Raw genomic sequence first — 15251 nt, 5'->3', positions numbered from 1 at the left:
CCACGACCCCCAAACAGCCCCAAACCGTGAGCAAAATCCAGACACGTCACTTTAAGTGAACCTTGAGTGAACTCTGGCCGAAACTTGGAACACTGCAATAGCTCCAGATCCTCTTGAAGGTCCTCTTTGGGTTTGGAAGGTTTCCAGCTTAAGATGGGTTAGATAGTGATCCCAAAGAGGCCTCCAGAGCATGGAGGGACATTGGTCATCCTCCAGAATGGGGGTGATGTTCCCATGACCCCCAAACAACCCCAAACCGTGAGGAAAATCCAGACACGTCACTTTAAGTGAACCTGGAGTGAACTTTGGCCGAAACTTGGAACATCACAATAACTCCAGATCCTCCTGAAGGTCCTCTTTGGGTTTGGAAGGTTTCCAGCTCAAGATGGGTTAGATAGTGATCCCAAAGAGACCTCCAGAGCATGGAGGGACATTGGTCATCCCCCAGAATGGGGGTGATGTTCCCGCGACCCCAAAACAGCCCCTGAAACCCCATTTGGAGCCAAGCCCTCTCCTTCTCTTCTCAAAGCCCAAAATGTGAGAAGGTCTTGACAGCTTGCTGAAAAAGAACGATTTCTCTCCAGGAAAGAGCCAAGGCAAGAGTAACAAGGCTTGAAAGCCTGCCTTCATCAATCACCAGCAATTACGGGCGGTGGAGATCCAAAGTGACGTGGCTCTGGAGCCAAGGAAGGAACGGAGGTCTTCTCGAAGGCTTCGGGTGGAGACGCCAACCCTTCGAGGCGGCTGGATCCGCCGGGTCTCTGGGGCCTTTCCCTCCTGTCCAGCCTGATGGGAAACTCTGAGCAGCCCTTCCGAGTTTGAGTTTGAGCGAGGAGGGAAACTTTGGTGGGCTTTCCTTCTGCCAGGAACACGGCCTTCCCAGAAGGTCCTCGGGGGCTACAGCTTGCCGGGCTTCGTTAGTCCTGGGACGGTTTGCAAAAACCAGTAACTTGGATGGTTTCTCCCTGCTATAAAGAATGGAGAAGGGAATGAAGGAGCGAGTGGGGATATTTTGCAGCAGTTTTTGCAAATTCCCTTTGTCATGGAGGTCACATGATCACCACGCAACCTGTACTTTAGGGACTTTAATTGTTTTATTGCTTTCATAGAATCATAGAATCGTAGAATCAAAGAGTTGGAAGAGACCTCATGGGCCATCCAGTCCAACCGCCTGCCAAGAAGCAGGAACATTGCACTCAAATCACCCCTGACAGATGGCCATCCAGCCCCTGTTTAAAAGCTTCCAAGGAAGGAGCCTCCACCACACTCCGGGGCAGAGAGTTCCACTGCTGAACGGCTCTCACAGTCAGACGAGCGGAGTGCCGCAGGGTTCCGTCCTGGGCCCGAAATGACTTCTGCTAGTTCCTTCAATACTCTTGGGTGTAGTTGATCTGGCCCTGAAAGGGGACTTGAAGTCATTAAGAGCGGCCAGGTATTCCTGGACGACTTCTTTCCCAATTTGGGGTTGGATGTTCTCAAATCCCTCATCCACTCCGTCTTGCTGAGGTTGAAGATTACTTTCTTTTTGTGAGAAAACCGAGGCAAAGAAGGTATTTAGTAGTTCTGCCTTTTCCCTATCCCCTGTCAGCATTGCCCCATCTTCTCCTCGAAGAGGTCCTATCGCCTCCTTGTTTTTCCTTTTTCTACTGACATAAGAAAAGAATCCCTTTTTATTGTTTTTAATGTCCCTGGCAAGTCTGAGCTCGTTTTGTGCTTTAGCCTTGCGGACCTTTTCCCTACAGGTGTTGGCTATTTGTTTGAATTCTTCTTTGGTGATTTCTCCCTTTTTCCACTTCTTGTGCATGTTTCTTTTGTGTCTTAGCACAGTTAGAAGTTCTTTGGACATCCATTCTGGCTTCTTTGCACTTGTCCTATTTTTTCTCTTTGTTGGCACGGTTTGCAATTGCGCCTTGAGTATTTCACTCTTGAGAAACTCCCATCCATCCGTAACTCCCTTGTCTTTAAGTATCTGTGTCCACGGAATGCTGCTCAGTGTTTCCTTCATTTTTTTGGAAATCAGCTCTCCTAAAGTCCAAAATGCGGGTTTGACTTGTCTTAGTCTCGGCCTTTCTTTGTACCTCAAATTGCAGGAGCACATGGTCACTTGCCCCTAAGGATCCTACCACTTCAACCGCATCTATCAGGTCCTCCACATTTGTTAGGATGAGATCAAGAGTAGCCAATCCCCTTGTTGCCTCTTCTATCTTCTGGACCATTAAAATTGTCTGGTTTAAATTTATATGGTTTATATTATATGTAATGTTTTGACTGTATTTTATTTTGTGGGGCATTGATGGCCAACTGTGAACCGCCTCAAGTCACCTCCAGGCTTGAGGATACAAATGTGGTAAATAAATAAATGTTCAGCATGTCCCTTCTTATATAAATAACAATGTCATGTTCGTTTGTAGGATTAACAGAACCCAAAACCCACTGGACGAATTGACACCAAATTTGGACACAAGACACCTCTCAGGCCAACGAGTGACCATCACTCATAAAAACACTGAAAAACACAGCAGATCATAGAATCATAGAATCCAAGAGTTGGAAGAGACCTCCTGGGCCATCCAGTCCAACCTCATTCTGCCAAGAAGCAGGAGTATTGCATTCAAATCACCCCTGACAGATGGCCATCCATCTGTTTCGGGGAAGGAAAGTTACAGAAAACTTTTAAAACTTGATAAAAGTTTATTCAAGTTCTGGAAAAGTCATAGAATCCATGGGGGCAGGTTGGGTCAGATGCCCCAGAATCCATTGAGACTTTGGAAAGCGGTTACCAGTGCTGGAGGTCGAGAAACTACAGATCCCATCTTGACAAGAATCCGGATGGCTTACTGGTCTTCTGGGGGTCCCTAGGGGTGACCACAACAGTTTCCCCAGGTCAACAGGCACCTCGGGTACCAGCGAGATGGCGGTAACGGCGTGGTAGCATCGAGGAGCCAGCTGGGCTCCATGGTGAGTTTTTGGAGGCAAAAAGATTATTCCTGGGGTGGAGAGGTTAGCAGAGCAAAAGTGAGATAGCCATTAAAATTTGCCCAGTAGAAGAATAGCACCAATCTTGAACCAATCTGTAGACCCGCGGATATGGGGACCCGATGGGTTTCCGCATCCGCGGTTCAAAGGAACGCAGTTTCGGCCTCCCCAGGATGCGAAAATTGCATCCCGTACAGGCCGGCAGTGAAAGGCACAAAGTAATACTACAGAGAGGAAAAGTTACAATGAATTGATATTTTTTATTGAGGGGATTAGTTACAATGTTAGGAATGGGAAAAGAAGGAAGCAAAGAGAATCCTTTTGTTGAAGTGGCTGCTGTGGCCACGTTCTGCGGAAGCTGGCCCAAACAGGTAATAGAGAAGTGCAGAACTCCCTGCTGCAGGCCAGATCAGCTTGAAGGCAGGGAGTTATGGGTTGGTCGTCCTCATTGGTGCCTTGACAAACTATTTATTTATTTATTTATTTATTTCCGTCACTTTTACCCCGCCCTTCTCACCCCCAAGGGGGGACTCAGGGCGGCTTACAGAGAAAGGCACAATTCGATGCCTTGTCACATATACATACATATATAAAAGCAATTAAACAATTACAAATTAAAAATTAAATCATAAATACAAAACAATACCATAAACACAGTAGTAGGCTAATCCTGAGCTCAGCGTTCGGAGTTCCGTAAATCCATTCCGTCTCATCAAGTTCCAGCTCGTCATCAAGTCTTTCTTTAGCTGCCAGAATGTCCAAATGCCTGGTCCCACATCCAGGTTTTCAACTTTTTTCTAAATGAAAGAAGGGACATTGCCGATCTAATCTCCCCGGGGAGTGAGTTCCACAGGTGGGGGGCCACCACCGAGAAGGCCCTGCTCCTCGTCCCCGCCAATCTCACTTGTGATAGAGGCGGGGTCGAGAGCAGGGCCTCCCCAGAGGATCTTAGGTTCCGAGGTGGGACGTAGAGGGAGATCCGTTCGGATAGATACACCGGGCCGAAACCGTTTAGGGTTTTGTAGGTCAAAACCAGCACTTTGAATTGTGCTCGGAATTGGATCGGCAGCCAGTGGAGCTGACACAACAGGGGGGTGGTGTGCTCCCTGTATGTTGCTCCAGTGAGCAATCTGGCTGCCTCTCGCTGGACCAGTTGGAGTTTCCGAGCATAGAATCATAGAATCATAGAATCAAAGAGTTGGAAGAGACCTCATGGGCCATCCAGTCCAACCCCCTGCCAAGAAGCAGGAATACTGCATTCAAATCACCCCTGACAGATGGCCATCCAGCCTCTGCTTAAAAGCTTCCAAAGAAGGAGCCTCCACCACACTCCGGGGCAGAGAGTTCCACTGCTGAACGGCTCTCACAGTCAGGAAGTTCTTCCTCATGTTCAGGTGGAATCTCCTCTCTTGTAGTTTGAAGCCATTGTTCCCTTGCGTCCTAGTCTCCAAGGAAGCAGAAAACAAGCTTGCTCCCTCCTCCTCCCTGTGGCTTCCTCTCACATATTTATACATGGCTATCATATCTCCTCTCAGCCTTCTCTTCTTCAGGCTAAACATGCCCAGTTCCCTAAGCCGCTCCTCATAGGGCTTGTTCTCCAGACCCTTGATCATTTTAGTTGCCCTCCTCTGGACACATTCCAGCTTGTCAATATCTCTCTTGAATTGTGGTGCCCAGAATTGGACACAATATTCCAGATGTGGTCTAACTAAAGCAGAATAGAGGGGTAGCATTACTTCCTTAGATCTAGACACTATGCTCCTATTGATGCAGGCCAAAATCCCATTGGCTTTTTTTGCTGCCACATCACATTGTTGGCTCATGTTTAACTTGTTGTCCACGAGGACTCCAAGATCTTTTTCACACGTACTGCTCTCGAGCCAGGCATTGTCCCCCATTCTGTATCTTTGCATTTCATTTTTTCTGCCAAAGTGGAGTATCTTGCATTTGTCACTGTTGAACTTCATTTTGTTAGTCTTCAAAGGCAGTCTTCAAAGGCAACCCCACGTAGAGTGCATTGCAGTAATCCAATCTCCCATGTCCTACAGCACTAAGCAATCACAGTTCAAGGGACGTCAAGCTGTTTCCACCCTCTTGTCAGCTCAGGCAAATGCAAACGGCTGCACCCGCTCCTCGCTGGCACCCTCATTCATTGCTTTTGCCAGCTCAGTTGCAAACTCTGCAGAGCTTGGTTTGGGTCCATGCAATGTTGGCGGCTGTGGCAGAGGCTGAGGGTTACATAAGGGAGGTGGGCGGCCTTCCAAGCCCCCCTGCTCCCCTCATTTCCCCTCTGCTCCTGCCCCACAGACGGCTGCTCCCTCCGCCAACGCAAAGCCCTTGCAAAGAAAGTGGCAACGTCCCGAGCCGCGTTTAACATATGAGCCTTGTGCTTGGGGCTGTCAGGGCCCTCGGCTCCAAGACATACATTTGCTCACTGTTAAGAAAAACAGCCAAACTCTGGTTGGGACCGGGGAACAATAAATGTACTGTTGCTGAGATACATTTATATTGGCTCGGCTGAACAAAAGCCCTGACAGTATATATAATTTTTTGCATCTGCCTCCTCCTCCTCCTCCTCCTCCTCGCACTCATATGTCTCTGAGCCGACTTACAGGAACCGTTGCCTTGGAAAGGGAACGTGTCTTTGGCGAATGGCTACTCGCTGTTACGCAGACTTGCCAAGGCTTTGACTGCGTGCTGGAAACACTTGGTTGTAATATACGCCTGGCTTCCTTTTCCCCCTCAAATCCCCCTTCCCTAAAATCCTACATAACCCGCCAGGACTATTTGCAGAACACACTCAACCCAAAGGTAGTGGTATTGTCTCACTGCCGTTTGCTCCTTTTTGCAAACCGGGGTGCAATCACGGGGCTGGTTGGGTTGTGCATTTGCTGAGCATGGCTCTCTTCTCAGTCACTGCACGACGGGCCCGTTGCAACAACGTCATCCAGCTACGAAAATTGAGCCTGGATTGGAATTCATAGAATCATAGAATAGAATCATAGAATCATAGAATCAAAGAGTTGGAAGAGACCTCATGGGCCATCCAGTCCAACCCCCTGCCAAGAAGCAGGAATATTGCATTCAAATCACCCCTGACAAATGGCCATCCAGCCTCTGCTTAAAAGCTTCCAAAGAAGGAGCCTCCACCACACTCCGGGGCAGAGAGTTCCACTGCTGAACGGCTCTCACAGTCAGGAAGTTCTTCCTAATGTTCAGATGGAATCTCCTCTCTTGTAGTTTGAAGCCATTGTTCCGCGTCCTAGTCTCCAAGGAAGCAGAAAACAAGCTTGCTCCCTCCTCCCTGTGGCTTCCTCTCACATATTTATACATGGCTATCATGTCTCCTCTCAGCCTTCTCTTCTTCAGGCTAAACATGCCCAGTTCCCTAAGCCGCTCCTCATAGGGCTTGTTCTCCAGACCCTTGATCATTTTAGTCGCCCTCCTCTGGACACATTCCAACTTGTCAATATCTCTCTTGAATTGTGGTGCCCAGAATTGGACACAATATTCCAGATGTGGTCTAACCAAAGCAGAATTCGGAACCATGCATGTTTTTAAAAAGCCTGAAATGTGCATAGAGTTCCTTTTTTTTTTTTTTTTGTCGTGTCAGGAGCAACCTGAGAAACTGCAAGTCGCTCCTGGTGTGAGAGAATTTGCCGTCTGCAAGGATGTTGCCCAGGGGATGCCCAAATGATTTGATGTTTTTATCATCCTTGTGGGAGGCTTCTCTCATGTCCCCTTTGCATGAGGAGCTGGAGCTGATAGAGGTGATATCGAGCTCTTTTGGGAGGGTCTCCCAGCGGGAGAGGTCCCTGAAAACCGCTAAAGGGGTCTTTAAACCTCGGTGAGCAGCCAGCGAAAGCCAATCCAAAGAATGAAAAATATTAAGAATTAATCCCACCGGAGGCTGAAGAGGTTCAGTGACCGAAGCGTTTATTGTGATTCAGCTGAGATCAGATGCATTGCAGGAATCATTCCTCTGCAAGCATGGTTTTACTGAGTTTTACAGGCATTTTTATAGTGTACAGACAAAGGAAACATTTTCAAAAATCCCGCCCGCCCTCTGCTGGCCGGCTTTGCTCTGATTGGCTGGCCGCGGAACCGCTGGGAGGAGGCTTGGCAGCATGCCTCGCCTCTGGACCAACCAGCGGGCTCCGCTGCCTCTGGGAGGCCAATCGGTGCTTTCCTAGCGCCTTGGAAGATGGACCAGGAGGCGGGACGAAGCCAGGAGGCGGGACGAAGCCTGACAGTTCAGAGGAAATGATGAGCCCAGGGGGCATCCGCCAGCTGAAATGCAAGCCTTTGTCCTCACCGGCGGGGTGACAGATAGGGGGAACAATGAGTTTCCTGGTTTATGTTTGGATTTGGGAGGAAGTATGAAAAAGGTGAAAAGGGAGCTATTGATGGTATTTGGACCTCGGGGCCTTGTAAACAAGGGGGATCAACAAATACCTAGAAAATGATATAATCAGCCTTTTTCCTGAGTTTCTGTTGATCCATCCCTTATCTTACTGTCTGCTCTGAAAATAAGCTTTGAGAAGGAATCAACCACGGCCCATGCAAATGTAAATATGGACTGTTTTGGGAGGACAAAGGATTTCCTCCCTGTTGCAGTAATCCTCGGGTCACATTCTTTTTGGGGCATGGGTCAAAGAGGAGAAGCAGGGAGGGGGGCCAGAGTACATTTCATACAATATTCCATTACATAGATTTCATATATCTTACAGAGCATGAGACAATCCCTCCCCCATCCCCAGCGAAAGTTTATTACAATATTGGATCTTTATTATAACGCAAACTGGAGATCTCATAGTCCTTTGGCAAAGGTGTGTGGAAACGGAGGCTGCTTGCATTTCAAGGCAAGCACCAGAAGGAAGTTCCTAAGCCAGGGATGTGGCAAACAGTTCAGTTCATGAAGCAGAGAGTCAATAAGAAAAAGGCAGGAGCCCAGTGATGGGCGCTGGGTTGGGTGGTAGCAGAGTCCATAGTCCAGTGCATAAGTCAGAGAGTTCACAAAGAGGAGGCAGGAATCCAGTTATGTGCGCTGGGTCAGGAAGCAGCAGAATCCATTGTCCGGCCCTTGGCGAACTACAAATACTTGGGAGGGGGGGGGGGAAGATGCTCAGCATCAGAGGGAGCTCATCCACCTCTCCCCGGATTCGAACCTGTGACCTGTCGGTCTTCAGCCCTGCCCGTTTAACCCACTGCGCATAGAATGTGATAACACAAGAGGCGGAAGTCCATTTCTGAAGCCTATGGACAAAAATGTCCACCGCTTCCGTATCATGATTAATATGGATCTTTGCATGTGTGGATATGAACTACACAACCCCTGACTGTTGTAGTAGAGTCTGTTGGCAATGCTGCAACTGGTAGTAGGAGTGGTAGAGGAGGGAAATGAGGCTCCCAGGTGTTAGATGAGGAAAAGCAAAGGAAGAGAATTCAGGAGATACTTATGTCACCCACTGATGAAGAATCCTTTGAAGGTTTCTCCAAGAGTGAGGAGGAGGAAGGAGATTCAGATGGGCAGGAGTCAGACGAGGAGCGTCAGAGAAAGAAGAATCCTAGAATCAAAGAGTTGGAAGAGACCTCCATTGAGTCCAATCTCATTCTGCCAAGAAGCAGGAATATTGCACTCAAATCACCCCTGACAGATGGCCATCCAGCCTCTGTTTCAGAGCTTCCAAAGAAGGAGCCTCCACCACACTCCGGGGCAGAGAGTTCCACTGCTGAACGGCTCTCACAGACAGGAAGTTCTTCCTCATGTTCAGATGGAATCTCCTCTCTTGTAGTTTGAAGCCATTGCTCCATTGCGTCCTAGTCTCCAGGGAAGCAGAAAGGAAGCTTGCTCCCTCCTCCTCCCTGTGGCTTCCTCTCACATATTTATACATGGCTATCATATCCCCTCTCAGCCTTCTCTTCTTCAGGCTAAACATGCCCAGCTCCTTAAGCCACTCCTCATAGGGCTTGTTCTCCAGACCCTTGACCATTTTAGTCGCCCTCCTCTGGACACATTCCAGCTTGTCAATATCTCTCTTGAATTGTGGTGCCCAGAATTGGACACAATATTCCAGGTAAAGTGGTCTAACCAAAGCTTAGTTTCATGCATTTAGATAGTTCAGGCAAGGAAAGACACAAAGTATCAAGCTAGAGAGTTAAAAGTTGCAATTTCATTCATCTTTATTTGGAGATTTGTTACAAAGTTGGGGCTGGGTAGGAAAGTGAAAAGAGAGAGCATAGGGCTGTGTTGAGTCCCTGGTTGAGCTTGCTGTTGGGGCACATTTCGTCAGTTTGGCCCAATCTTTGCACCCAGGAACTGTGGAACTCACTGCTACACCAGCTTGAAGACAGGGGCCTGGGATGCCCTCGATGACATCTGGGGGTTCCTTCCAACTTTATGTTTCCATGATTCTATGACGTGCTTTGCCCATGAATGCAATCTTGTGCCAGGGGCCGGGGTTAAAAGGTTATTCCCTGCGTGTAGAAGCCCGAAATGCAAAAAGCGAGATAGCAGATAGTGTTAGAATTAAGCAAGGAAAAATATGCCATCAAAGTGGAGGCGATCCGCCATCCCGCGGATACTGGGGCCCCAAAGGGGAGATTCAGTATCCGCGGTTTGGGGAAGCGCAGATTCAGCCTCCCCGGAACAACAGGAAGGCATTCCGGGCAGGACTGCAGTCTCCTGCAGCCTGGAAAAGGTTAGTTTCATGCATTTAGATAGTTCAGGCAAGGAAAGACACAAAGTATCAAGCTAGAGAGTTAAAAGTTGCAATTTCATTCATCTTTATTTGGAGATTTGTTACAAAGTTGGGGCTGGGTAGGAAAGTGAAAAGAGAGAGCATAGGGCTGTGTTGAGTCCCTGGTTGAGCTTGCTGCCGGGGCACATTTCATCAGTTTGGCCCAATCTTTGGGAGCATGGCATGCTTTCATGGCACCTGATGCTCCCGTGCATGTATGGTGGCCCCTTCCTCCCCAGTCTTTGCATCCAGGAACTGTGGAACTCCCTGCTGCTGGCTACACCAGCTTGAAGGCAGGGGCCTGGGATGCCCTCGATGACATCTGGGGGTTCCTTCCAACTTTATGTTTCCATGATTCTATTGATGCAGAGCATCTTCCCCCCCCCAAGTATTTGTAGTTCGCCAAGGGCTGGACAATGGATTCTGCTGCTTCCTGACCCAGCAGGCATAACTGGGTCCCTGTTTCCTCCCTGTGAATTCTCTGGCTTGTGCACTGGACCCTGGCCCCTGATCGGGGAAATGTAGTTTCCCAAAGGACATTGCCCCACTCTCCACCATTTGTGAATTCCTTGCGGACCTCTTTGCCCTCACTGATTGACTTGATGCCCTATCATCATGAACTTCCTCTACGAACCCAAAACCAAGCCGCTTGGGAAAATGGCCCCCGCCTGTGCGTGTGTCCTTGCCAAGCAGATCATACCTCAAGAACTCTGCTGATTGCCTTTATCAAATTGCTGTGGTTTCCTAATAAACTTTGCTGGGATGGGAATGGGATGGGGACCCTTTTAATGAAGTCTATGAGCTTATGAAAGTTTATGAAGAATGTACATGAAATATATATAATATGAAATGAGATGTACCCTCACCCTCTCCCCCACCTTTCTCCTCTGAACTTTACCCTACTGAGAAAGAATGTGACCTGAGGTTACTGCCAAAGGAGGAAATCCCATTTCCTCCAAAGTAAATCCATATTTGCATCTGCATGGCTGCAGTTGCTCTTATCTTGAAAAATCCATTTTCAGAGCAGACAATGGACTTTCGGATAAGTCAACAGAAATTCCGGTAGAAAGATGATTAACTCAACCCATGGTATTTGTGTACGCTCCTTTGTGACTAAGGACCCCCTTTGTCCACAAGGTTGAGATCCAAATGCCACCCATAGACCTCCCTTTATGCCTATACACATCTGTTATCGGAACTCAGGAAATCCTTTGTTTCTCCTGTCTGCCATCCTGCCGTGTACGAACAAAAGGCTCTCAATCAGCTGGCGGACGCCTCCCAGGCGTTCCGCCCCTCTGAGCTGTCAAACCACGTCCCGCCTCCTGGCCGCTGATTGGACAATCTTCGGAGGCGCTCCAAGGACTCGGATTGGCCCCCTGGAAGCAACAGCGCCCTGCGATTGGAGGGGAGGCGGGACAAGCGGCCAAACCTCCTCCCAGCTGTTCCAGAGCCAGCCAATCAGAGCGAAGGGAACTGACAGAAGGCGGGCGGGAGATTCAAACTGGGTTTTCTTTGTTTTTCCTGTATAAATATGCCTGAAAATCACTGTACTGTATGCTTATGGAGGAAAGATCCCTGTAACGCATCCTTTTCAGCTGAATCGCAGAATAAACGCTTCGGTCGCATACCTCTTCAGCCTGGTGAGATTGATTTTTAATATTTTTGCGTCTTTTTGGATTGGCGTTCGCTGGCTGCTCACCAAGGTCAGGACCCCATTCGCGGTCCTTAGGGATCCCCCTCGCTGGGAGAACCCCCAAAAAGAGCTCGATATCACTATGACGTGCTTTGCACATGAATGCCATCTTGTGCCAGGGGCCGGGGTTTGTTTCATGCGCCGATTCTCAGCCACGGCCACAGCCGGCTTCATGGCAGCCGGCTTCTGGGCACCACAATTCAAGAGAGATATTGACAAGCTGGAATGTGTCCAGAGGAGGGCGACTAAAATGATCAAGGGTCTGGAGAACAAGCCCTATGAGGAGCGGCTTAGGGAACTGGGCATGTTTAGCCTGAAGAAGAGAAGGCTGAGAGGAGATATGATAGCCATGTATAAATATGTGAGAGGAAGCCACAGGGAGGAGGAGGGAGCAAGCTTGTTCTCTGCTTCCTTGGAGACTAGGACGCGGAACAATGGCTTCAAACTACAGGAGAGGAGATTCCATCTGAACATTAGGAAGAACTTCCTGACTGTGAGAGCCGTTCAGCAGTGGAACTCTCTGCCCCGGAGTGTGGTGGAGGCTCCTTCTTTGGAAGCTTTTAAGCAGAGGCTGGATGGCCATCTGTCAGGGGTGATTTGAATGCAATATTCCTGCTTCTTGGCAGGGGGTTGGACTGGATGGCCCATGAGGTCTCTTCCAACTCTTTGATTCTATGATTCTATGATTCTATGATTCTATGATGCGCCTTTGCATGTATGGTGGCCCCCTCCTCCCCACTTGGTCTCCCTTGCCCTTGGCAGCCCATGCCTTGTGGTGGCCCAGACTCCAGGCTTGGTGTGAGTGGATGATGATGAAAGCATGCCATGGTGATGGCGATGGAGGGAGCAAGGCAAAGCCACAGAGCCGCCCTATTTATAGCTGGCCTCTGGGAGACCGCCACTTAAGCCCTGCATTCCTGGCCCATGAACAAACACCGAGTGGGGCCTTCCAAAATAGCTCCCCAGCCTCGGCCTCTAATTGCACGCTTGGGCTGCGCAGTCGGCCGCAACGCAGGGAGCACATCTCAACATGTTCTAGTGGATGCTGCAAAGGAGCAGGCGGCAGGAGATGCTGGCTTGCAGAATGACAGAGCCCAAAAGGGGTTTCCCAAGGGGCATCTAATCCAACCCCTTGATGTTCAACAGCTAAAGACTTAGAATCATGTTGTTGTTCACTCGTTCAGTCGTCTCCGACTCTTCGTGACCTCATGGACCAGCCCACGCCAGAGCTCCCTGTTGGCCGTCACCACCCCCAGCTCCTTCAAGGTCAGTCCAGTCCCTTCAAGGATGCCATCCATCCACCTTGCCCTTGGTCAGCCCCTCTTCCTTTTACCTTCCACTTTCCCCAGCATCATTCCCTTCTCTAGGCTTTGCTGTCTCCTCATGATGTGGCCAAAGGACTTCCACTTTGTCTCTAGTCTCCTTCCCTCCAATGAGCAGCCGGGCTTTATTTCCTGGAGGATGGACTGGTTGGATCTTCTCGCTGTCCAAGGCACTCTCAGCACTTTCCTCCAACACCACAGCTCAAAAGCATCGATCTTCCTTTGCTCAGCCTTCCCTAAGGTCCAGCTCTCACATCCGTAGGTTACTACAGGGAAGACCATGGCTTGGACTAGGCAATGGATCTTGGTTGCCAGTCTGATGTCTCTACTCTTCACTCTTTTATCGAGACTGGACATTGCTCTCCTCCCAAGAAGGAAGCGTCTTCTGATTTCGTGGCCACAGTCTGCGTCTGCACTCATCTTCCCACCTAGAAATACAAAGTCTGTCACGGCCTCCACGGTTTCTCCCTCTATTTCCCAGTTGTCAATCATTCTTGTTGCCATAATCTTGGTTTTTGTGATGTTTAGCTGCAACCCGGCTTTTGCGCTTTCTTCTTTCACCTTGATTAGAAGGCTCCTCGGCTCCTCCTCGCTTTCGGCCATCAGAGTGGTGTCATCTGCATATCTGAGGTTGTGAATGTCTCTTCCAGCCGTTTCCACCCCAGCTTTGCCTTCCTCAAGCCCCGCACATCCCCGCATGATGTGTTCTGCATACAAGTTAAAAAGGTTGGGTGAGAGGATGCAGCCTTGCCGGATGCCTTTCCCAATCTGGAACCCGTCTCCTGTTCCATGGTCAGTTCTGACCGTGGCTCCTTGGTCCTTGTACAGATTCCTCAGGAGAGAGGGAAGGGGGCTTGGGATGCCCATCCCACTAAGAACTTGCCACAATTTATGATGATCCACACAGTCAAAGGCTTTAGAAGAGTCAATGAAGCAGAAGTAGATGTTTTTCTGAAACTCCCTGCCTTTCTCCATTATCCAGCATCCGGATATTGGCAATCTGGTCTCTGGTTCCTCTGCCTTTTCTGAACCCAGCTTGAACATCTGGCCACTCTCGCTCCATGTATTGCTGGAGTCTTCCTTGCAGGATCTTAAAATCATAGACTCCTAAATTTGGAAGAGACCTCATGGGCCATCCAGTCCAACCCATTCTGTCAAGAAGCAGGAAAATCACATTCTGCCAAGAAGCAGGATGGCCATCCAGCCTCTGTTCCAAAGCCTTCAAAGAAGGAGCCTCCACCACTCTCCGGGGCAGAGAGTTCCACTGCTGAACAGCTCTCACAGGAAATTCTTCCTAATGTTACTTGACCTTGGAACGGCTGGACAATTGCAATCAGATAAAGATTCTGGAAATTAGATGCGGAGGATTTATGTTTTATGTCTTATTGATTTTATTGTTTATGGAATTTTAAGGATGTTTATATGCTTTTAACTGTTGTGGATCCATCTTTGGAGAACGTTCTCTCATCGGAAAGATGCTCCGATGAGAGAACGTTCTCCAAAGATGGATCTACAACAGGCATGGGACAACTTCAGCCTTTCCTCCAGCTGTTTTGGAATTGTGGGAGTTGGAAGTCCAAAACACCTGGAAGAAAGGCCAAAGTTTTCCCATGCCTGTTGTGGATCCATCTTTGGAGAACGTTCTCTCATCGGAAAGATGCTCCGATGAGAGAACGTTCTCCAAAGATGGATCTACAACAGGCATGGGACAACTTCAGCCTTTCCTCCAGCTGTTTTGGAATTGTGGGAGTTGGAAGTCCAAAACACCTGGAAGAAAGGCCAAAGTTGTCCCATGCCTGTTGTAGATCCATCTTTGGAGAACGTTCTCTCATCGGAAAGATGCTCCGATGAGAGAACGTTCTCCAAAGATGGATCTACCACAGGCATGGGACAACTTCAGCCTTTCCTCCAGCTGTTTTGGAATTGTGGGAGTTGGAAGTCCAAAACACCTGGAAGAAAGGCCAAAGTTGTCCCATGCCTGTTGTGGATCCATCTTTGGAGAACGTTCTCTCATCGGAAAGATGCTCCGATGAGAGAACGTTCTCCAAAGATGGATCTATAACAGGCATGGGACAACTTCAGCCTTTCCTCCAGCTGTTTTGGAATTGTGGGAGGTGGAAGTCCAAAACACCTGGAAGAAAGGCCAAAGTTGTCCCATGCCTGTTGTGGATCCATCTTTGGAGAACGTTCTCTCATCGGAAAGATGCTCCGATGAGAGAACGTTCTCCAAAGATGGATCTACCACAGGCATGGGACAACTTCAGCCTTTCCTCCAGCTGTTTTGGAATTGTGGGAGTTGGAAGTCCAAAACACCTGGAAGAAAGGCCAAAGTTGTCCCATGCCTGTTGTGGATCCATCTTTGGAGAACGTTCTCTCATCGGAAAGATGCTACGATGAGAGAACGTTCTCCAAAGATGGATCTACAACAGGCATGGGACAACTTCAGCCTTTCCTCCAGCTGTTTTGGAACTGTGGGAGTTAGAAGTCCAAAACACCTGGAAGAAAGGCCAAAGTTGTCCC

The sequence above is a fragment of the Anolis sagrei genome, chromosome 5 (assembly GCF_037176765.1).
Source record: "Anolis sagrei isolate rAnoSag1 chromosome 5, rAnoSag1.mat, whole genome shotgun sequence".
Taxonomy (NCBI): Eukaryota; Metazoa; Chordata; class Lepidosauria; order Squamata; family Dactyloidae; genus Anolis; species Anolis sagrei.
The sequence above is the reverse complement of the archived record's forward strand: the minus strand, read 5'-3'. Positions refer to the sequence as shown.